The sequence below is a fragment of the Orcinus orca genome, chromosome 2, assembly GCF_937001465.1.
Source record: "Orcinus orca chromosome 2, mOrcOrc1.1, whole genome shotgun sequence".
NCBI lineage: Eukaryota > Metazoa > Chordata > Mammalia > Artiodactyla > Delphinidae > Orcinus > Orcinus orca.
The window spans coordinates 6,533,546-6,558,202 of NC_064560.1; the positions used below are offsets into that span (position 1 = coordinate 6,533,546).

General features: G+C 40.4%; 1 protein-coding gene and 1 long non-coding RNA gene across 3 annotated transcripts in view; one reads left to right on the forward strand and one right to left on the reverse strand.

Moving 5' to 3' along the window:
* The window catches only part of LOC117196125 (uncharacterized), a 224,209-nt gene that overhangs the window by 169,643 nt on the left and 29,909 nt on the right, over positions 1-24,657 (reverse strand). The window contains exons 5-6 of the long non-coding RNA XR_004476189.2: positions 7,282-7,417; positions 3,941-4,037 (exon numbers count right to left, since the gene is read on the reverse strand). This is a non-coding gene — a long non-coding RNA (uncharacterized LOC117196125). The remainder of the gene's footprint in view (positions 1-3,940; positions 4,038-7,281; positions 7,418-24,657) is intronic.
* Positions 1-24,657, forward strand: part of ITGA8 (integrin subunit alpha 8) — a 178,849-nt gene that overhangs the window by 60,817 nt on the left and 93,375 nt on the right. The gene's annotated exons all lie outside the window — the stretch shown is intronic.

The window sequence follows — 24,657 nt, forward strand, 5'->3', positions numbered from 1 at the left end:
AATTTTAAAGACAGTTAGTTTATTTTACTTTTTAAATTTATTTTTTAAATTTTTGGCTGTGTTGGGTCTTCATCGCTGCACGGGCTTTCTCTAGTTGAGGCGAGCGGGGGCTACTCTTTGTTGTGGTGCACGGGCTTCTCATTGCGGTGGCTTCTCTTGTTGCAGAGCACAGGTTCTAGGCACATGGGCTTCAGTAGTTGTGGCACGTGGGCTCAGTAGTTGTGGCTCGTAGGCTGTAGAGCGCAGGCTTAGTAGTTGTGGCGCACGGGCTTAGTTGCTCCGCGGCATGTGGGATCTTCCCGGACCAGGGATCGAACCCGTGTCCCCTGCATTGGCAGATGGATTCCCAACCACTGTGCCACCAGGGAAGTCCTGAGAAACAGTTATTTTAGAAAGTTATTGCTATTCCTTATGCCCTTCATAGTCTTCCCTTAGTACCAGGGAACTGACAGAGAATGGCCATGCCTTCCACAAGGTGAGGGAAATATAGGATGTATCAATCACATAGTCAAGTCTAGTGATTTCCTTTGAAGTCTTCTAAATAAGGGCCAGGAAGGAGAGAAACATGAAACAACTTTTCTCTCAAAGAATATTCCCTCCAGGGAGGGGGGTAAAGGAGTGAGACAGAGAACAGAGGAAGTAAGTACAGTGTCAGTAATTGGTCATCTCTTAACTACATCTTTTTCAGCCCTTCTTAACAATCAGAAAATGGTCATTTGAGGCCATTCACTAGTCAATAACTTTATCCACTGAGGCTGATTCACTTTACAGTAATGAATGACGTTAATGCAGTGTATCCGTCTGTGTGAAGAGTAAATGCTCTTTACTAAGACAGGACCGTTATGACACTTAGTTGATTTCTTAACCTCAAGATAGCCTTGAGGCTTTCAGAGTTCATCAGTGCATCTTAGACAGTAGACCTGAGTTCTGGTCCCAGTTCTGCCTCTCAGATATAGGTGTCTTGTGCTTCATGATCGTGCAACATTTCCCCTCATCCTCATTTTCTTGCAAACAGAGCGCCATTCAAAGAAGCCTTTTTATCTTGATACCAAGTCCCAGGGACTTAATGTGAGGAAAACTGCCTTATGGGCAGGTGACTAGATCCTACTGGCTCGTGTAGCAGATTTGAAATTTGCAGGCATAATTCAGGAACTAGACGTGGAACTTTCCTCATTCTTCTATAAGCGAATCCCATTTAGCTCTCAAGCCTCCATTTCTCCTATGGTGGAAAACCTCAATCTTGCAGTCACTTCTAGATTCAGATTTAATGTCCCTTGGGTAAGTATTCATTTGGATTCAAGACTCCCTCTTTCCTCCCTCTGCAGCACCTCTCCCAAGGAATGGAGTAGCAAAGGGGGTGCCTTTTGTCCAGGGACGGAGAAAGGGGTGCTGGACCAAGCACGTCATCTGTACTTGCTGGCCTCTGGCTGAAGGATAGCTCAGTCTCTCAGGGTCACTGACATGTTGCTCAAGCTTCGGTGATTAATCCAATGGTCTGCGTAATGGCCACTGCTCAAAAGTTCCACATGTCCTGGGTCCTCCTTGTTCTATTTTGGCCTCTTCTGGTTCACTCTCAGCAAATGCTTCTGTGCCACGATTGGGACTCGCAAGTTGGGGTCTTCAGGTCTCTGAGATTGCCTTTATGCTTATCCTAGATTATTCCTTTAGCCATTGCTAATTTTCCACCTAGGCATCTGTTACTCCAGCACCTAAGAGGGTTGCAGTCTTCTTGGGTTTTTCTTAAGAAGTAGCAAAAGCCCTCTTTTCCCCCAAAGGTTATTGGGTGGCATGCTTTCTAGACTCCATAGTTCATTTTGTAAACTCTGAGTTCTCCTCCTCTGTGGTCTCTCTTACGATTTTCCAAACCAGCTCTTTCTGGAACTTAAAAAGAAATACAATTTTCTTTCCCTCTGGGCTCCTGCTCCTTCAAATCAAAAGAAATCTGTCTTCAGACTATGGTCCCGTCCATGAGTTTCGAAATCCATTCAACAAATTGAATGCCTTCTTCTAGGATGTATCTAGTCATCCCTGTTAAGCAATGGTTCTCAATCTTGGCTACACATCAGAATCATTTAGGGGAACTTTTAAAAGTGCTTATGCGCAGGTCACCCTCCAGACCAGTTAATTCAAACTCTCTGGGGGGTAAAACTCAGACCGCAGTAATGTGTTTAAGTGACCTGGGTCGTTCCAGTGTACAACCAAGCAGGGAACTCATGATCTCGAGCAAGGTTTCCCCCACTTTAATGAACATCTCGATCACCTGGTCATCTTGTTCAAATGCAGATCATGGTTCTGTAGGTCAGGTGGGTGGGAAAGACCCCTCACTTCCAGGAAGTTCCCTGGTGACACCATCCCTGCTGGTCTTCACACCACATCCTGAGTAGAAAGCTCCGAGACAGTGTGCATACCAGTTGCCCGTTGTGCCTATTAATAAAGGCTGAATGCATGGCACCCGCTCAGATATTCTGATTTCCCAGGTTTGGAATGGGGTTCAGGGATTTGTATTTTTACCCAGGACCCTACTCTGAGAAACACTGCCCTAGCGTCCTTTTGCCTGGCTCCCGTGCTCACAGCAGACAGATGCGCGAAGTTCTGTTTTGGCAAGAACCTATTAGCTGAGCTCTGGCATTTCATTTATTCTTCGCCCGGCCATCAAACCAACCCGAAGCTCTTTCCTCCAGACTGCCTCTGTGTGGTGATGCTAGGGTATACCACCTGCTCTTGCCTCATCTGGCGATGTTAAGGAAGCCCCATTGAAACTATTCAATTTTTCTTGCACTGCTCTACATTTCCTGGAAGGTATCTTTGCATCGAAAACAATACCTCACTTACTTTTCATTTAAAATATATTATCACATTTGTTAGGAACTGACCCAGTTAACCTGGCTTAAGCCATAAAAGGAGCTATTTACATGAAGGCTACAGAAGTAACTCAAGGGAGGACAGGGATTCTGCCAGACCTTGGAAGGGACTGACTGGGATCTAAGACTGTCAGGACTGACTGGGATCTAAGACTGTCAGGACTTCCTTCTTCTGGTCTCTCTCTCTACGCTTTTCTCTCCCAGCAGACTGTATTTCTCTGAGCACACGGTGCTGTTTCAGCGCCAGCACTTGCACGTTTCAGTTGTACTCGCTCACAAAGAGACTGTGTATAATTTATGTCAGTCCTAAGTCCCGGGGAAGGAAAGCTCATAGGCTCCAATGCAAAGGGTGAGTGACGTTTTCCAAAGAAAGTCGGAGTTGACTTGTGGACTGTGCAGGTATCCCAAGAGGTACCCATTATGACTCCCCTATCAAACAAAACAAAATGGCCCTAGGAAATAAGCATTGTAGCAAGAAGTGAAGAAAGTACTTTAAAAGAAAAAATTTTATTTTTAAATGAAGGAATAAAAATGATTTTTAAACTGCTCATCAGAAATTTTATATTTGTCCCTTTAGTTTCAAGGTCTAAAAGAAAAATAAGAAATTCCTTCCTTCATTTAAAAAATATGTAGTAGTATTTACTATGTGCTGGACACTGTGCTGTGACAAGGCAGACACAGTCACTGCCTTCCCAGAGTTAATATTCTAGGTGAGAAAGACAGAGAATTATAACAAAGAATGAGCATTGTAATGTTTGTCTTTAAATGCAAGACTTATTTTGGAATATAATAATGTAACGCTTGAAAAAATTCAAGCACGTTGCTGAACATTATGCTTGTAAATTTTAAAAGTATATCATGAAAAAAATATTGTTGGACTTCAGAAATTTTGTAATTATTTGGCCCTAATTAAATGAATTAGCTGAGGAAAATGCACAGTCTCTGTAAGCTCCATGTACAGGCACCTGCACAGCCCCTGACATACTTCCAGAACCGGAGCTAATTTCGTGACCCGGGCTGCAGCCAATGATGTACAGGTTGTGTCCCACCAGGGGCAGGTAGGGGGCAGGTTCGCTTACCAGGTGGTTCCCTTCCCTTGGGATGAACAGATGCACCTTTAAATTCACACACAGGCATGGTGTGGGCTCTCAGTGGCCCTGTTTCAGGTCCTCCATTCTAAATAGAACAGAAACAAAATTTCAAACCTTGTCACTTTATCTACCTGTTCACCTGCAGAATTCAGGAGAAAACAAACACAAAAGCCAATAACAGATTTGAAATTCTGAACTGAAATGCGTCAAACCACTCGGAGTTGTTATGGAGTGGAACACACTTGAAAAAGTGTGCGTATCCAAAGTGATGGCTTTTGATGGGGTTGTTTTTCCCATTCCTGAGGTGAACAATTTTCCCTCATTTTAGGTGCTTCCTCTGGTCCACACTGCCTGCCACTGACCCATTTCTGGGCAAGGCTGCTGTGAAACCTACCTATGATAATGGCGGGGCACACACATTGCCCCATTCGTTAGAGAGCAGCATGTACTCTTTACATGTTCTTGACACAAGCCCGCTGCCTTTCACGGGGAGAAAGACTAAGGTTGACCGTGATGTTTGATACATATATTAATTGTGAATTACAGCTGTTTCATCCCCCCCCCCCAGACTGACTAGAAATCAGATCACTTAGTACCTTGAAAATAATCAAAAGCACAGACATGCAAAGGTGGTTTGATGGACGTTTACCCTTTGTCACATGATCTGTTCTGCAAGTTACAGATGCTCTGTATTTGGGCAGGACCAGATACTTAGTCTTCCTGTCTTAGCAAAAGAAAAGAATGCTGGCAAAATCAGGCATGAGGCCAATTATATTGCTGACATTATTGCAATTACAGCATAGTCCTGAGCATTAAGAGTCCAAAGCATGCCAGCCACTGCATAGAAGATAAATGTAGTTCATATTCCTTGGAATATTATTTCTGAATCTCTCTCCTATGTCCATAGGTACACTCACACTTATATGTATGTGTGTGTGTGTGTGTATGTGTGTGGACACACACAGCAGGAGAGTATATAGGGTAAATCTGGATGACACTCTACTTCTTTTGGGGAAACATCAAACCAATATCAATATAACCATATTAAAATTGGCAGAGTGGCTGTGAAGGGGAAAGGAAATCAGACTGCCCAGGTTCAGATTCCCATCTGTCACTGATAAGCTGTATGGCAGTGGACAAGTTAATTGATTTCTCTGAGCTTCCAATTCCTTATCTGGTATTATGGGGCAAATAATAATCACTGGACTGTGTGTACTAGCACTTTCTAGGTTGGGAGAGGATTTTTACAAAATGTTGTAAAATGGCTTAGAATAGGAAAGAAAACCTGTTTGACTAACATAAACAGAATCAAAGCTACTTCCCAGACATGCTGGGCCACGTAAGATGTTGAAAAACTGCATTCTAGGATTCTGGAGATGGATGGCGCAGGTTTAAAACTTGACTCCACTGCTTTCTAGCTGTGTAAGAGTAAAACAATTCCTTAACCTTTCTGAACTGCAATTTCCTTATCGGTAAATTCAAATAATAATATGTTGGTATAAAGATGAAATGAGATTGTTTATATAATATGAAATGAGGTGAGGTGTTTAATATGAGATTGTATAGAGCACAGTTTAATAAATGGTAGCTCTTCAATCAAGTCTTAAAACAAGACTATATTTCGGAGGTATTCTTTTTCTTAGTTGATATTATTACACTAGTTGATATTATTTTCTTTTGCTTATTCAATGTCCATGGTCCCCAATCTTAATTTACACTACTACCTTTGCTTCCCCTGCCCCTGACAAATAGGAATATGAGAATAAGAACATAACTACTGGGACTCTGCCAGGTTGAGAACCAGTCATCAGATTCCTATTTCTGGACCCTCACTAGAAGCTTCTGCTCATATGATGAGGTTGCTGCCCTGCTATGATGTAATTCCACCACTCAGCCCATCCTACTTCTGTCCCTAAGTGGGAGATGAGGCATAAGGGACTTCTCCTGTATCTCACTACTGTGATTTACTGGGTACCAAAGATGGAAAATACTCTCTCCCCTCAGCCCCGTAGGCATTTAAGGATATTTCATTTCATATCAACTGGGGCCAAACTAGGGTGATGACGATGGCAGCTAAGAGGAAGGAACTGAGGAAATCATGTAACTAGGAAATAGGCAATGCTTGGTAATGACTGGCTCTAATGGAACGTGGAGGAGGTAGGAGTGGGGAGCAGTGATGGTGAAAATGACTCTGGAAGTTTGGTCCCAGGTACCCGAGAAAAGTAGAGTTTAATGGACCAACACGGGGAGTTTCAGCTCTAGAGACACAGAGGTTCTACCGTAGAAATATTTGGAGTAATTTTCCTAACATCTAGCTTAACCACTCAGTAATTTTTTAGACTTTTTCCAATAAGTATTGTCGTCACACACATACATAAATAGCAGTCATAAGTACTTTCATTTCTGGCACCCAAATCCTCTTTTTCTAAAAGAAAAAAATACAGATGTGTTCAGGTTTCTGTGTTGGTGCTTTCTGGAAAACTAGGGTTGACCAGAGGAGTACCTTGCATACATTATATGAGTGATAGCATTTCAGAGAAGAAACAGCTGTGATAAGGAAGAATCTCTAAAATGCAATGATACAGTCTAATCCCATTAAAGTTGATTGTATAACAAGGCCATCTGTTAAATGCATAGCCCAGACATTGCAGGGTGGAAGGGGGTAAGTGCAGGTTTTGTTGAGGAATAGAAATCTTAACAGGCAATAAAAACTGGAGGAAAACATGGGCTGAATGCCAAGACTACCATTGTCTTGCTATGGCCCCTAATAGGCAATGATTATATCATGAAGCCATCTCAGACAATTGTACCAAATGACATAAAGTGACCTATCATGTTTTAATGAATGCGCTGTGTGTGTATAAGCAAACAACCAAGCAAGAGAGAACCTACAAGCAAGAGAGAACCTACACGCGAGAAGAAATCAAAGGGTGGCTTTAACCAAAGGGAATAATGCATTTTAATCAAACCCTGAGCTCCTTGAAACTGATTTGAAGTTTATTGAACTAAGTTCAAATCTTATAGTCAAAGTTTATTTTTACTTCTCAGAGTGCTACTCAAGGTTTTATGAAAAGCAAAACATTGTTCTTCTTGAGCAAGATTTTCATAATTTCATTATAAACACATTAGACATTAGAATATTACATTTCTTGTAAAAATACCTTATGAAATTAGACTAAATTGAATTAATTAAATCAACTGAAAGAGTTCTTGGACTTGAATCCAGCAATGTTGTAAAGTAGAAGTAAAAATGAATCGATAGATCAAAGACTTGAGTTCTAGAACCAAAACTTTCGTAACTCAGCCTCCCTGGGCCTTGCTTTCCTCACCTGAAAGTGATGTGGATGTACGGAATGCTTCTCCAAGGAGCTTTTAAAACTCTAAACTCTGATTCTATAATCCAAGATCTAGACTCACTGCCTCCCAGATTTCTCTGTAATATTGGGTAGATTATTAAGGCTCCATCTTTGAAAAAAAAACTCAGGATTTAATAAAACCATACAAGATTTCTCCTTAACTTTTTCTTGAAAATAATTTTTAACTGACAGAGAAGTTGAAAAGTTAGTACAGAGAGTCCTGTAAACCCTTCACCCAGTCTCTCTTAATATTAACATCTTGTACAGCCATAGTGAATTGGCTATTGGCTAATCTATAGACCTATTAGAAATTCGAATAGAATTTCCCCATTTCTTCCACTAGTGCTCTTTTCCTAGTCCAGAATCCCACCCAGGATCCCACACTGCATTTGGCTGTCACATCTCCTCAGTCTCCTCCCATCTGCGACCACTTGATCCTTCTGTGCTGTCACCACTTTGGCACTTTTGAAGAATATGGTGAGACATTTTGAAGAATGTCTCTGAATTTAGGTTTGCCTGATGTTTGTTCATGATTAGATTAAGGTTATGTATTTTTGGCAAAAGTACCACACAAATGCTATGCCCTTCCCAGTGTATCACAGCAGAAGATGATGTCTGTTGTCCTTTTACACTCTGATCACTTGCTTGCAGTGATGTCTATGAACCGGGTTTGCCACTGTAAAGTTACTACTTTCCCCTTTGCATAATAATTATCTTTGGAGAGATACCACGACATTATGTAAATATCCTATTTCTCATCATACTTTTGCCCACTAATCTTAGCACCCATTGGTGATTCTCGCCTACAACCATTATTACTGTGTCATTGTGATTTTCTATTTCCATCATTCCTTCTACACTTATTAATTTCAGTTCTAAAATAAGAAAAAGATGTCTCTTCTACCTGTTTATTTATTTATTCTATTTTTTATATCTCTGTGGACTTGTGTATGTTTTATGGGCTATAATCCATTACTGTATTTATTTATCTTGGTTGCTTAAATTGTCCTATATTTGGCCATTGGGAATTCCTGCCATTTGGTTCCTGTGTTTTTTCACCATTCCCTATTCTTTTATGAGCATATTCCTTACTTTCTGACACCGCAAGATACTGCAAGCTCATTTTGTATTTGCCCTGCCCCAGCCCTGGAATCAACCATTCTTCAAAGAGCTCTAGTTCCTCTTATTGAAGGATTGTATTTAGAAACCAAGACCTGGATACTAGGTGCACTCGTGGCTGCTAGGTTGTCAAGATAAGACTTGTAAAGCACTGAACTCTACACATTGCCATATTCCCATACACTATATTACATTTCAAACCAGGTTTATTACTTGAAATCAACAAATCAATTTTTATTTTTCAACCTATATTTTGTAACTTAGCATTTTCGCATTTTACTTGTCAACAACAGGTATTTGGGCAACATTAATATTATTCAGCTAATGTTGAGAACAACTACCAATTTTCTCCATTTTTTAAAGATGATAATAGTAGAATATTTACTGGTTATATGAAATTCAGGAAGACTGTGCTTTGGAAATACAATTTATTACCTTACTCAACAGATACTTATTGGGTGCCTTTCATGTGCCTGGCGCTCTTCTAGGTTTTGACTGAATTAAACAAAGATCCTGCTCTCATGTGCCCGAGTTTAAATTCTAGCTGTGATACTGGCTGACTGTGTAACCCTGACAAGTAGCTGAACTTCCTCAAGCTCTAGTCGTCATTGGTAAAAATGGATACAACACTGCCTGTTAATCGTTCCCCCTTTAAAGGGGTGTTGCGCTACCACATGAAAAATAGAGAACTAATGAGAACCTATTGTATAGCACAGGGAACTCTACTCAATGCTCTTTGGTGACCTAAATTGGGAAGGAAACCCCAAAAATTGGGGATATATGTGTTCGTATAGCTGATTCACTTTGCTGTACAGCAGAAACGAACACAACATTGTAAAGCAACTATACTCCAGTAAAAATTAGATAAATAAATAATAAAAAGGTGTTGTGGATGTTAAGTTAGAAAATATATATAAGGCAGTTAGCATTGTGAATAGCACCTAGTGGCAATCATTAGATATTAGTTATAAATGACACATTTATACTATTTTGACATAATCCATGCCCTTAAGAAACAATGCAATCATGGAGACAAAGTATCTAACAATTAACTAATACAAGATAGCATGTGAGAAGAGTTTTAAGAAGGTTAAAATACTATAATGAACGAGTTTAAAAGAGAAAGTACTCCTGGCTAAAGTGTTCAAAGCTTCATGGGGGAAGTATTGGTTAAGTAGAGTCTTAAGATATAGGCATGATTGTTAAGTGGTGATATGGAGAAGGCATTCCAGAAGAGGAACAGAGCACGAGCAAAAACTTAAAAATAAGAAAAGGCAGTTTGGGAAGTGATCTGGTCCAAAGGGGTGGGAGCATAAATGGAGAGAGTCAACAAAAGTAAGATTTGGGCCAGATAATAAAGGGCCTTGAATAGCATGTCAAATAATTGGTACTTTATTAGGAAACTAACAGAAAAAGATAATATGTCTTACATTGAAAAATGACACTTTAAGTACTTCAGTCTTTAGCAATGGCTAGAATGAGTTGTAATAGAAAAGAAACTTGAGGTCAAAAGCCATTAAAGTGTCCTAGGTAAGAATAATGCACTGAAGCAGGTGAGTGTAGCAGTGATACCAGTGCAGCCTGGAGGTGTTTGGGGATAAAGAGCCTCAGGACCACCTTCAACTGCTGTTTGAGGGATGAGAACCGTTGGGTAAGCATCCAGCCTCCCATCTTTCAGGCAGACAGTTTGGGGGCCATTGTACACACTTCTCAAGAGATCCCATCTAACTCTTACATGTTAGATTAAGGACAAGAAGAATAAAAGTTTTAACTTTACCCTCACTCTTTCCTTCCTAAGTACTCTTTCTCTCTTTAGGTAGATCTGAGTTTCTGACCTCTATCATTTTCCTTCTCTCTAAAGAACTATTTTTAACAGTTCTTGCAAGGCAGGCCTGTTGTCAATAAGTTCCTAAATTTTTGTTTGAGAAAGTGTTCGTTTCTCCTTCGATTTTGAAGGATAATTTTATAGGGGAAAGAATTCTAGGTTGGTGGCGTTTTTTTCTCTCAACACTTTAAATATTTCACTCTACTCTCTTCTTGCTTGCATGTTTCTGGGGAGAAGTCACATGTAATTTTTATCTTTGCTCCTCTACAGATAAGATGCTTTCTTGCTCTGGCTTCTTTCAGGAGTTTTTTCTTTAGGTTTGATTTTTTTGTAGTTTGAAAGTGATATGCCAGTGTGTAGTTTTGGGGGGCATTTATCTTTCTTGATGTTCTCTGAGCTTCCTAGATCTGTGTTTGGTGACTGACATGAATTTGGGGAAATTCTCAGTCATTACTGTTTCAAATATTTCTTCTGTTTCTTTCTCTCTTTCTTCCTCTTCTGGTATTCCCATTACACATACGTGATACCTTTTGTAGTTGTCCCACAATTCTTGAATATTCCATTCCTTTTTTTTTTTTTTCAGTCTTTTTGTCTCTTTGCTTGCCAGTTTTAGGTTTCTATTGAGATATCCTCAAGCTCAGAGATTCTTTCCTCAGTCTTATCCAGTTTACTATCAAAGACAGTTCTTCATTTCTGTTACAATATTGTTTATCTCTATCATTTTTTTTTTTGGTTCTTTCTTAGAATTTCCTTCTCTCCTCTTACATTAACCTCTCTTTCTTACATGCTTCTATTCTTAAATACTTTATCCAGTAGAGGCCTTAGCATATTAATCAGAGTTGTTTTAAATTCCCGGTCTGATAATTCCAATGTTTCTGCCACATCTTAATCTGGTTCTGATGCTTGCTCTGTCTCTTCCAACTATGTACATTGCTTTTTAGTATGTTTTGTCATTTTTTTTTTTTTGATAGCTGGGCATGATATACTGGGTAAAAGGAACTGCTGCAAATAGGCCTTTAGCTAATATGGCAGTAGATGTTGGTGGGGAATTGGGAGGGGAGGAGTGTTTTATGGGGTGTGATTAGGTCTCAGTCTTTTAGCGAGTCTATGCTTCTGGACTCTGACCACACGTGCTTCTTTGTTGAGATGGGATGGCTAGAGTGGGTTGAGGTTGGGTATTTCCCTTCCCCCAGGTTAGACTCTTTTTCCTACCCCAGCAGGACAGGCTCTGGATGACCAGCTTCTCCTGAGTAGACCTTGTTAAGAGGAATGAGTGCTCTGGTGTGTTTCAAGTTGACTTCTTCTCCCCTCCCCTTGCCAGAAGCACTAGAAATTGTTCTTTGATGTTCCCTGGGAGAACGTGGTAGAGATCCAGGAGAAAAAACTAACGAAAGCGGACCCCTACCCACACCCCTCATGACTGGATCCCTGGAGGAGTTTAACTTTCAGAGCTGTCCCCGCTGAGCCTCCTGCAATTCACCAGTAGAGTCCGTGTTTCCCTGCCCCACTCTGGTTCCCGTGGAGGTTGCTGCTCTGAGAAGCTGTGAGTCTCTGCGTGTGCCTGTCCGTCTCTCCAGCGTGGAGGCAGCAGATTGCCCTGGGATCTCACCGCTCGTGTGGATCTAAGAAGAGTGGTTGATTTTTCAGTGTGTTCAGCTCTCTACTTGCTCGGACGGAGTGGCGACTTCCAAGCTTTTTACATGCTAGGCCAGAAACCATAAGTCTGACAGTTTAAATCGAACTAACTACCTTCCAAACATTCAGTTGTAGAAGCTGGCTTCTTTCTGAAACCCAAGGCACCAGTAAATATGACAGGATATCATTTATCCTTGATCTTAGCTGTAAGTGTATAGTTAATAAAAACTCTCTGGCTGGCCATGGCTCCTTTTATGGGTGGGTGGGCGCTGGTGAGTGGGAGTTAGTTCCCCTCTACTTAGAACCTCTCCTTTACTTCTGAGCTCCCGGGGCGTGTTCTTCATATAAGTCATTTTTAATTGATGAATATACGATTTAAAAGTTGAGTGTAATTTGCTTGAAGCATCCCTTCTGTCTTTGCACACCCTGGACATCTTCCCGGGAGTTCGCTTCCCACTTAGGAGCCCAGTTCAAATGTCACTTCCTCAGGAAGACTTTCCTGACTGTTGTCCTTCCTCTAAAAACACTTCTCTCAGATTGAAATGACACATTTTTTTGTGGTTATTTGATAAATGCATCTTTCACCCCTCGAGACTGGACACTTTATTAGTTGAGGGCAAGTAATGGATTTAATGTTGCTCATTATGGAACTCTAGTGTCCCAAGCAGTGGCTGGCACTGGAGGTGGCTAGTAAATGCTTGTTGAATGAATGAATGAGAATAAATGAATGCATAAACCAATTTCCTCACAGCCACACACCTTGGCATACGAACTCTTTCCCTCCTTTCTTTACCTGGCCACTATCTTCGAACTCTACTTAAGTCCAACAAATTATCTTATTCTTGTGTAGAATAAGAATAGACCTGGTCAGAAAGAGAAAGACAAGTACCGTATGATATTACTTATATGTGGAATCTAAAATACGACACAAATGAACTTGTCTACGAAACAGAAACAGAACCACAGACATAGAGAACAGACTTGTGGCTGCCAAGTGGGTGGGGAGTGGGGAAGTGATGGAGTGGGAGTTTGGGATTAGCAGATGCAAACTAGTATATAGAGGATGGATAAACAACAAGGTCCTACTGTAGAGCACAGGGAATTGTATTCAATATCCTGTGATAAACTGTAATGGAAAAGAATATGAAAAAGAATGTGTGTATATATATATATAATCGAATCACTTTGTACAGTAGAAATTAAAAAAATAACATTGTAAATACGTCAATAAAATAAATTTTTAAAAAAGAATAGACAAGTAAGTTGAGGCAATGATGCTCTTTTAAATAAACCTGGACTTCCTCTCCTGGGATCACGGGAGGCTCCACTCAAGGTGGTGCACTCATTCTTGACAAGCAGAACCCCTGACCTTCGCTCTGTATTCACTGGGCATTTAAATGCCAAACTGCTAGACTAAGAGAACGAGTAGCCAGCTTGATAGAAACAGCACCAAACTGGGAGTCAGGGGCCCCATATTCTCATTTCTTCACCCATCATTCTCAGCTCTGTAATCCTGGATATACCACTTACGTCTCTGAACCTTAGCTTCCCACTGCTCAGGATTGTTTTGAAGGCGATTTGCAAACTGTGAAGCACGCTAAGCAGTCAATATATGTTATTTCTTAACCTCACCCACTAGACGGAGGTGAGAGGGACCCGAAAGAAACTCAAATGATGAGATCTAGATGCTCTAATGCTTTGCACCAGACCTAGCCCTGTGCCTTAATGCGATGACTCAGGGAACATGCCTAGAGCTTCCTAAGAGTCGAGGGGGAGAGCTTTTCAGAATAACTAACCCAGCAGCAAAATCCTCTTTAGTACTTCTTAGTAGCAAACACTGTTCACGTGACGCCCTTCTTTCTATGTATGGCCATCATCTTATATCTTCTTGCTGGCATTTTCCTGGGATGATATTAGTAATAGCCAGTTTCCTAAAAACTACCAGCCCTAATAGAAATTCATGAGAGCGTGAGGGTACAACAGAAAGCGTGGGGTCTGGCCAGCCTTCAGGCTAAATTGTGATGTAGGTGAAGCTCATCTGGGGGGATGCTCAGCCCCTCTCATCTCCGGCTTCCTTTTCTTTCTGTCCCTGACAGCTCCTCTACACCAGCTGCAGAAGCTTATACTATTTCCTCTTCTCAAACGTGCAGCAGAGAAGGATCTAATATACTTATTCCCATCAGATGTACATGATGCAGGGGAAGTAGGTTGCACCCAGGGACTCTGAGTCGGTGGGTGCTGGCCTGCATCTTGAACAAGCCCTCGTGGAGAGTTGACTGATAGGCTATCAGTGCTGGAAGGGCAGGGAATGTATTGGTTTGCTCACTGTTGAATCCTTGGCAGCTGGGGCAGGACTTGGCTCATGATGGGTGTTCAATCACAAGTTGCTGAATGAGGGTCCCCAGGATAGGGAACCACTGCCCACACCTTCCTTTCTTCCTCTGCTCCCTCCCTTGCAACTCTATAAATTTGTATCTTACTGTATCAGTTTTCTAGGGCTGCCATAACAAAGTACCACACACTGGGTGGCCCTAACAACAGAAATGTATTTCCTCACATTTCTGGAGGCTACCAGTTCAAGTTCAAGATGTGGGCAGGGTTGGTTTCTTCCGAGGCCTCTGTCCTTGGCTTGTAGATGGCCACCTTCTTTCTGTGTCTGCACATGGTCTTCCTTATGTGTGTGTCTGTGTCCAAATTTCCTCTTACAGGACACAAGCCAGATGAAATTAGGTCCCACCCTAATGATCTCATTTACCTTACCTCTTTAAAGACCATTTCTCTAAATAGAGTCACATTCCGAGGTACCAGAGATTAAGACTTCAACATCAAATTTTGGGGGATGGGGGGATACAATTCAGTCCCTATCACTTAGCAAACTTTTAAAGTCCCTCAAGGTTTTAATCATAGGATTTTCCCTATCAGGATGGATGTGGGAGTAGTGTCTTGTGGGATACTGAAACCGAGCAGGACCCTGTGGGGCTCCTGGGCACAGAAGCGTTTCTGTGTCCCTGTCTCCTGTTTGTAGGGAATAGACTTCAGCCTCCAGGACCCTCCCTGAGTTCCAAAGGGCAGGTTCAAACAGTTGTTGATCAGTGAAGGGAGGGGATGCAGAGACAAGGGAGGAGAAGCCAAGAAACAAGGGTGCAGCCTTGGGGCAGGGTCCTGGTTCCACCTCAAGGGATACACATGATAATATCTTTGAGCTCTTCCACAGAACTAAAACCCCCAACAAATGGAAGATGTTCCAGAGAGAAGGTCACAGTTTGATAACCTTGAGAATCACAGAAGCTCACCAGAGGACCACCTGAGGCCAGGTGAAAGGAGTTCAGGCCCTGATCCTTATCAGCACTGCCATAAAACTCCTCACCAAATCCCCCTGGACTGGGACACACAGTTTTGAGGGGCACGAGCCCACTGTGTCCCCCTTTGCCTGTCAAAGCAATAAAGCTGTTCTTTTCTACTTCACCCAAAACTCTGTCTCTGAGATTTGATTCAGCACTGGTATACAGAGGCCGACTTTTCGGTCTCAATACCAGACTCTTTTGGAGACTCTGAAATCATTCCCAGTAGTCAGCCACTTATAAATGAGACGAGTCGAAAAGAAACAAACTTTTCTCCAAGACTTTTAGCAACTGACTGGACAGCACACATATTGTAACTGTGGCCACAGCAAGGATAAAGTGAAATGCCTTTGATCCAGTGACATGAAATGCAACTAGGGAAGCATCAAGCAACGGTAGGGGGAGAGGGGTGATGCTTACAGCCACAGGATGCTAATAACACACAGAAAACAATTTTCATAAGGCAGACTTATCACTTGATAGTTCACTCTTATTTTTTGTGGGATTTTTTAAAAAAGAAAATAAAAGTCTCAGTAAATTAGAATGTTGCAACCTAATACCACAATCCAACTCATAAATGTTTTCCTTCAGAGCTCATTTGGAAGCATTTCAGACAGACTGCTGGGATTATTACTTTCTGGGATAAAAATCACGCATTTTTTTTCCAAACATTTTCTTCCTCAACTCATAACCCTCCTCTCAGTAATATTTTACATGTTGCAATAAAAAAGCAAGGAGGAAAGGCAGCCTCTGTCTATTTTTAGATAAACACATTTACCAAATTCAAGGAGACTTATCTAAATGCCTGCTTCCCACAGACATGAGCTGTTTTTCCAGTGCCAAACTCTTAAGCCAATTTCGTAACCCACTTACAAGTCAGCATTGCCATGTTGACACAGCATCTTTAACTCCATCATTTTACACAGTTATCTTTAATCCTGTTGTTTCTCTTAAAATCATCCTTTTATGACAGTGAGCAGACCCTGGGTGGGTCTAGGTGAACAGCTATACTTGACAACCCCCAGTTCACCTTTAAAATGCTGTGGGAAGGGGCTTAGCAGAGATGGAGCCGGGACAGGGATGAAGAGTGTCTGGAGGAGATGCTGTGGGCTGTGAGCATGAGCAATGCCAAGACAGGAGCCAGAATTCTATGGATGTGGAGCTCAGGGAGCTGAGTCATGGATGTGGGCCAGTGCGATGTCCAGCTCTGGTTAAGCCAGGGAGAATGCCAGAAACTGTCTCATAAAGGAGGCAAGACGAGACACAAACCCTGCAGGAGCCCAGCTGACTCAAGAGGCAAAGCACAGTCCTGGATTGTAAATCAGAGCAGAGAAAGTACAGTCATGTGACCCCAACCAATTCTACTGAGCTCTTGGCTTTCTCATCTGGAGAACCTTGAAGACTTCACCAGAGATCTAGCAACCAAGAGCGACTTGTCCAGAGTCATTAGGAAGCCAGTGGCAAAGTAAACTGGAACTGGTTAGAACTCCTAAATTTCTACCCTCTATTCAGGAATTTTCCACTTGAAATAGAACACTGCATTTAAAAGAGGGCTTCAAAGAGATTACAGTGAGAGAGAATTTACAAATCAAAATCGGCCTATAGGTACAAAAACCTGTACACAGATGTTTATAGTGACTTTCCAAAAACTGGAAACAATGCAAGCTCCCCTTAGCCAGGGATGGATAAACAAACCATGAGCCAGTGGGGTACGACTCAGCATTAAAAATGAATGAACTGCTGACACATGCAAGATCGTGGATGAATCTCCAATGCACTAAGTTCAGTGAAGGAAGCCAGACCCAGAAGGGTACATACTATTGGTGCAGCCACTATGGAGAACAGTATGGAGGTTCCTCAAAAAACTAAAAATGGGGTTGCCATAGGATCCAGCAATCCCTCTCCTGGGCACATAACCAGGAAAAACTATCATTCGAAAAGATACGTGCACCCCAGTGTTCATTGCAGCACTATTTACAATAGCCAAGATGTGGAAACAACCAAAATGTCCATTGACAGATGAATGGTAAAGAAGATGTGGCACATATATACAATGGAATACTATTCAGCCATAAAAAAGAATGAAATAATGCCATCTGCAGCAACATGGATGGACCTAGAGATTATCCTACTAAGGAAAGTAAGTCAGAGAAAGACAGAGACCATATGATATGACTTAGATGTGGAATCTAAAATGTGACACAAACGAACTTATCCATGAAACAGAAACAGACTCACAGACACAGAGAACAGACTTGTGGTGGCCGGGGAGGGGTGGGGGAGGAGGGGATTGGGAGTTTGGGATTAGCAGATGCAACTAGTATATACAGGATGGATAAACAACAAGGTCCTACTGTATAGCACAGGGAACTACATTCAATATTCTGTGGTAGACCATAATGGAAAAGAATATGAATATACGTATAACTGAGTCACTTTGCTCTACAGCAGAAATTAACACAACATTGTAAATCAACTACACTCCAATAAAACAAATTTAAAAAAATAAAGAGAAAAGGCCAGACAAGGTAAACCAAAAAAAAAGGCTACATACTGTATGCCTCCATCTATGAGACATTCTGGAAAACAGATTAGAGGATGCAGGGGGCTAGGGGTGAGAGCGGGCTTGACTAGAAAGTGCATGGGGGACATTCTGGGATGATGGAGTTGTTCTGTATCTTGGTTGTGTTGGTAGTTACACAACCAGATGAATTTATCAAAGCTCTGAGAATAGGATACTTCTTAAAAAAATTTTATTGGAGTATAGTTGATGTACAATGTTGTGTTACTTTCTGCTGTACAGCAAAGTGACTTAGTCATACATATACATATATCCACTCTTTTTTAGTTTCTGTTCCCATATAGGTCACTACAGAGTATTGAGTAGAGTTCCTTGTGCTATACTGTAGGTCCTTATTAGTTCTCTATTTTATATACAGTAGTGTGTATATGTCAATCCCAATCTCCCAATTTATCCCTCCCCCGCTTACCTCCTGGTAGCCATAAGTTTGTTTCCTATGTCTGTAACTTTATTTCTGTTTTGTAGATAAGTTCATTTGTACTCTTTTTGTAGATTCCACATATTAAGATACTTTTTAAGGATGAAATTTACTGTATGTAAAATACACCTGAATTTTAAGATTTTTTTAAAGGTAGCCTGTAGCTATGCTCCTGGGGAGCACTGGGACAAAAACAGGTAACAGCCAGACTGCCTGGGTTTAAAACTTGGCCTTGCCACTTACTATATTTAATTTTTCAGAACCTCATTTTCCCCATTTTAAAATGGGGATAATTAAGGTATCTACCACATGGGATTGTTGTAGCAATGAAATGCACATACTTAAAATGTTTAGAAGGTTAGCTTTTGTTGGATACATCTCTGCACAGCTGTCCAGTATAGCCTCAGGATAAATTCCTAGAAGTGCAAATTCTGGGCCAAACGTTTGCATTGTCCTACATACCAACAAAGCACCTTCTAAGAAAATTGTGCCAATTTCTATTCCCTCAAACAGAGCGTATGAGTTTTTGGTTCTCTTCTCTCTGCCTAATACTAAACTTTTCACCTTTTCAAATTTCAAAGGTCAAAAATGATATCTCATTGTTTCTTCCATTTGTAATCCTTTGATGACAAATGAGGTTGAACATCTTTTCATATACTTATTGGTCACAGCTATTTAACTTCACATGAATTGCCTGTTCATTATTTTTTACGGGACTATGTATAGTTTTACTAATTTGTATGAGTCTGTCATAAAATAGGGTTAATAATAATAATTCACATTTATGTTTTCATAGGTGCCAGACATTCTTGAAAGCATTGAAAAATATTCCCATTTGATCAGAGGTCTGCATTGTAAACATCTTCTGTTTCTTTCGCTTCTCTTTTGAACTTGCTTCAGTTTTTAAAAAGAAGTTTCAATCTTCAAATTCCTTTGTGATTTCTACATTTGGGGGGTCACGCTGCAGGGGGCACTTTCCTTTGGAGTCATCATTATCTCTTTTTTTAATACAAATTTATTTATTTATTTATTTTTGGCTGCATTGGGTCTTCATTGCTGTGCACGGGCTTTCTCTAGTTGCAGCGAGCGGGGGCTGCTCTTCGTTGAGGTGCACAGGCTTCTCATTGCAGTGGCTTCTCTTGTTGTGGAGCATGGGCTCTAGGCGCGCGGGCTTCAGTAGTTGTGGCTCGTGGGCTCTAGAGCGCAGGCTCGGTAGTTGTGGCACACGGGCTTAGTTGCTCTGCGGCATGTGGGATCTTCCCGGACCAGGGCTCGAACCCGTGTCCCCTGCATTGGCAGGTGGATTCTTAACCACTGTGCCACCAGGGAAGCCCCTGAGTCATCATTATCTTTTCATACAATTCTTAGTTTCACATTCCCATGTTTCTCATTTATTTGGAAGCTCTTTATAGCACATCTCACTGTCCAGAATTATTCTGAAATAGTAAATGTCTTTTAACTCCAAAATTTAAAAGGAGGAGTTTGATGGCATTTTGAGCAAGAGACCAGCGCTCGTATATTTCTTAAGAAGATGAGAGAGTAAGAAGTAGGAAGAAAGAAGGTAGCAGGTAAGAAGGCTCACAGCTTATGAAATGTCAGTGCTTGGGTGACCGCGGAGGCTTCCCCCCATGAAACGCCTCTGGCAGACTCATTCATCTAACCCTGTCATCACTCTTCCTGTTGTCTTCCCCTCCCATCTAACCCCCTTCCATGAAGTTTCCATTCTCTCCTTTCTGCCCCCTGCCTACCTAGGCCCAGACCTCAAATCCACACTCAGAACAAAGCTGATGTTTTCACAATGAACTTCTTCCAACTCTAAAATTTCCTTCAGAGATTAATGAAATCAGACCCTACAGTCCAAGTACCACTTTAGAGACTTGGCTCTTTACTTCTTCTTCGTTTAAAAACAACGGTTTTAGTGAAATAAAATACAAAACAGAGGTGTAATACATCTCCTATGACCTCACATTTTTTAGGGTTAGTTTTTCTTGCCAACTGATACTGCATTCATGCTAATGTCCCCTTTTTATATCCTTAAAAGTACTCAGTTCCATCAAAAGCCAAAAGGAAAATAAACTCTGTTTCTCGGGCAATGTGAGGTGATAACAAAGGACTCCAGCATTTTTAGAACAGTTTTTGATTAAGGGGAAAGAACCAATTTTAGTGGCCAAATGTTTCTTCAAGGGAAAAATTAAAAGGCTAAATGTCTTTGTATAAAGAAAGGCAAAGTTTTTGTTTGCTTGTTTTCAGAATGTGCTTTAAAGAAGTTTCTATAAGAAAGGAAAGTAAACATTAGATAAAGGTATAAGACCTGTTTTCTCAAAGTGAGGGAAAAAGTTCAGAGTTATGAATCCAAATATTAGCACCAAAATTTGTCATCAGATGATCATTGAAATTCCTTGATGTGAACATACACACACTACTGTATTTAAGATAAAGAGCCAACAAGGACCTACTGTAGAGCACAGGGAACTCTACTCAATATTCTGTGATAACCTATACGAGAAAAAAATCTAAAAAAGAATGAATATATGTATAACTGAATCACTTTGCTGTACACTTGAAACTAACACAACATTGTAAATCAACCATACGCCAATAAAATAAAAATAAAAAGAATACAGTAAAAGTCCCAAGGCAGGGTGGGGGGGGGAGAAATTCCTAAGCATGGCAGAATTATGCAAGATTTTTAAAAATTGTGTGTGTGTATATGTATGTGTGTATATAGAGAGATACATACGTGTATATACATCTATATACTCAAACAAATATATGTATGTATATATATGGAACATAACATCATATATATATATATATATATATATGGAAATCACATAGCACTTATCAAAGCAAATCACATATTATGGAAGGACAAATTGGTTAGAAATACAGATCAGCCGATCCATTCTCCTCCCCTAGAGAAATCTGATAACTTTAAGGTCCTGAGCATAAATGCTTCTGGCCTTTTCCAGCAGGCACAATACCAAGGTGGTGTCTCAAAAGACAAACATACTTCTGGTGGTAGATAACTGTTTTCTTGGCCTCTGAATAACTGTGGCCACATTCTCATGAAAAAAGGAAATGTGGCCTGTTTCGCCAGATATTTGATTTTTCCAGAGTAGGAAAATCCCCATCCTGAGGCCTAGGAGAGTTCCCAAAGAAAAACGTGTGCTGCTCTTGACCATCAGGAGGGTGGCTCTCAACTTCTCCTCCTTCACGATGCAGCCTCTGAATCTGGAGCCTCCGTGTGTGTATGGGTTTCTCTCCCAACACCTTCAAGTGCACATGCCAAAATTCAGCAGAACTTGATTGTAGTTGACATTAGCCTGTCTTAAAAACTGTTACATTTTCCTCATCTCTCTCTTCTTTAGTGTATTATCTCATGATTACTCATCCTCCTATTTCACAGGTATTTATAAAGTCCCTGCCCTGTCTCTGGCACTGTGCCTGGTGCCGTGGATGCAAAGATTATTTCTTTCTTCATTTATTTCAACCCCTACCACTCCATAAAATCTTTGTGATATGCAAACCTGAGGAAAGATTCCTGCCCTGGAAGAGTTTATAGTCTCATTTTCTTGGCCATTTCCAAAGAGTCAGTTCTTACAATTCTTCTGTTATTTATAAAGTGTCTAATCTCAAGATACAAACATTTCACCTTATTTGGAGACAAAAACAAAGCACATGACTCCCTTGAATCAGTTTCATAATGGAACTTTCCTGTCCGTGTGTCATATCAATAGATACGGATCAGGCCAAGTGCCACCTGTGTTATACTTGTCTAAATAATTAAGTCCAGGATTATACAAGAAGAACAGAGTTCATGTTTCTTCAAATCAGTAGCTCTTTTTCCTCTGACATAGCAAAAACGCACTGATGTGCTGGGAGAGACGAATGTAACAGAAAAAAAATCAATGTGAAAATCGTTGCAAAACTTGAAATTCTGATGTGATTTTAAAAATTGGTAGACTTAGAAACTCTGACTTCTGGCTTCAAAGATTTGAACCCTTGGAAAAGAATATTTTATTCCATGAATCATAGATGGTCAAGTTGTAGCCCTTTACTTAACCGTCTTCCTTAATCTCACAGACAGAGCTCCTCAGATGACCTTCATTTGACTTATTAAACATTAGCATGCACATCTTTTAGAATATGGAGCTTTGGAGTCCAGTCTTGAGCCTATGATCTGAATCTGATTCTGTATCTATAAACAAGAGAGTTTTTAAAAACTTTTTATATTGACGTATAGTTGATTTACAATATTCTGTTAGCTTCAGGTGTACAGCAAAGTGACTCAATTAAATGGATATATATATATATATATATATATATATATGCTTTTTCTGATTCTTTTCCATTATAGATTATTACAAGATGTTGAATGTAGTTCCCTGTGCTATACAGTATATCATTGTAGTTTATTTTATGTATAATGGCGTGTATCTGTCAATCCCACACTCCTAATTTATTCCTCCTCCATCCCTTTCCCCTTTGGTAACGACACATTTGTTTTCTATGTCTGTGAGCCTGTTTCTGATTTGCCTCAATACATAAATTCATTTGTATTATTTTTTAGATTCCATATATGAGATCATATAATATTTGTCTTTCTCTGTCTGACTTCACTCAGTATGATAATCTCTAGGTCCATCCACGTTGCTGCAAATGGCAATATTTCATTCTTTTTTATGGCAAAGTAATATCCCATTGTGTGTGTGTGTGTGTGTGTGTGTATACACACACACACACACACACACACGCACATATACATATACACATACCACTTCTTCTTTATCCGTTCATCAGTTGATGGACACTTAGGTTGCTTGAATTTTGACTGTGATTTTAATCCTGAAGCCATTTGAGTCCATTTTTTAAAAAACATTTTTAACAAGAATTATTGTGTCTTAGGTTGGGTTCTTTTAGAGCAGACATTAAGACAAGTGGTTTGACTAGATAGCCTCATCCACCAGAGGGCAGACAGCAGAAGCAAGAAGAACTACAATCCTGCAACCTGTGGAACAAAAACCACATTCACAGAAAGATAGACAAGATGAAAAGGCAGAGGGCTATGTACCAGATGAAGGAACAAGATAAAACCCCAGAAAAACAACTAAATGAAGTGGAGATAGGCAACCTTCCAGAAAAAGAATTCAGAATAATGATAGTGAAGATGATCCAGGACCTCAGAAAAAGAACGGAGGCAAAGATCGAGAAGATGCAAGAAATGTTTAACAAAGACCTAGAAGAATTAAAGAACAAACAAACAGAGATGAACAATACAATAACTGAAATGAAAACTACACTAGAAGGAATCAATAGCAGAATAACTGAGGCAGAAGAACGGATAAATGACCTGGAAGACAGAATGGTAGAATTCACTGCTGTGGAACAGAATAAAGAAAAAAGAATGAAAAGAAATGAAGAAAGCCTAAGGGACCTCTGGGACAACACTAAACGCACCAACATTCATACTATAGGGGTCCCAGAAGGAGAAGAGAGAAAGAAAGGACCCGAGAAAATATTTGAAGAGATTATAGTTGAAAACTTCCCTAACATGGGAAAGGAAATAGCCACCCAAGTCCAGGAAGCACAGAGTCCCACACAGAATAAACCCAAGGAGAAACATGCCAAGACACATAGTCAATCAAATTGGCAAAAATTAAAGACAAGGAAAATCGTTGAAAGCAGCAAGGGAAAAACGACAAATAACATACAAGGGAATTCCCATAAGGTTAAGAGCTGATTTCTCAGCAGAAACTCTACAAGCCAGAAGGTAGTGGCAGGACATATTTAAAGTGATGAAAGGGAAGAATCCACAACCAAGATTACTCTACCCGGCAAGGATCTCATTCAGATTCGATGGAGAAATTAAAAGCTTTACAGACAAGCAAAAGCTAAGAGAATTCAGCACCACCAAACCAGCTTTACAACAAATGCTAAAGGAACTTCTCTAAGTGGGAAACACAGAGAAGAAAAGAACCTACAAAAACAAACCCAAAACAATTAAGAAAATAGTAATAGGAACATACATATCGATAATTACCTTAAATAAACATGAATGGATTAAATGCTCCAACCAAAAGACACAGGCTCACTGAATGGATACAAAAACAAGACCCATATATATGCTGTGTACAGGAGACCCACTTCAGACCTAGGGACACATACAGACGGAAAGTGAGGGGATGGAAAAAAATATTCCATGCAAATGGAAATCAAAAGAAAGCTGGAGTAGCAATTCTCATATCAGACAAAAGAGACTTTAAAATAAAGACTATTACAAGAGACAAAGAAGGACACTACATAATGATCAAGGGATCATTCCAAGAAGAAGATATAACAATTGTAAATATTTATGCAGCCAACATAGGAGCACCTCAATACATAAGGCAACTGCTAACAGCCATAAAAGCAGAAATTGACAATAACA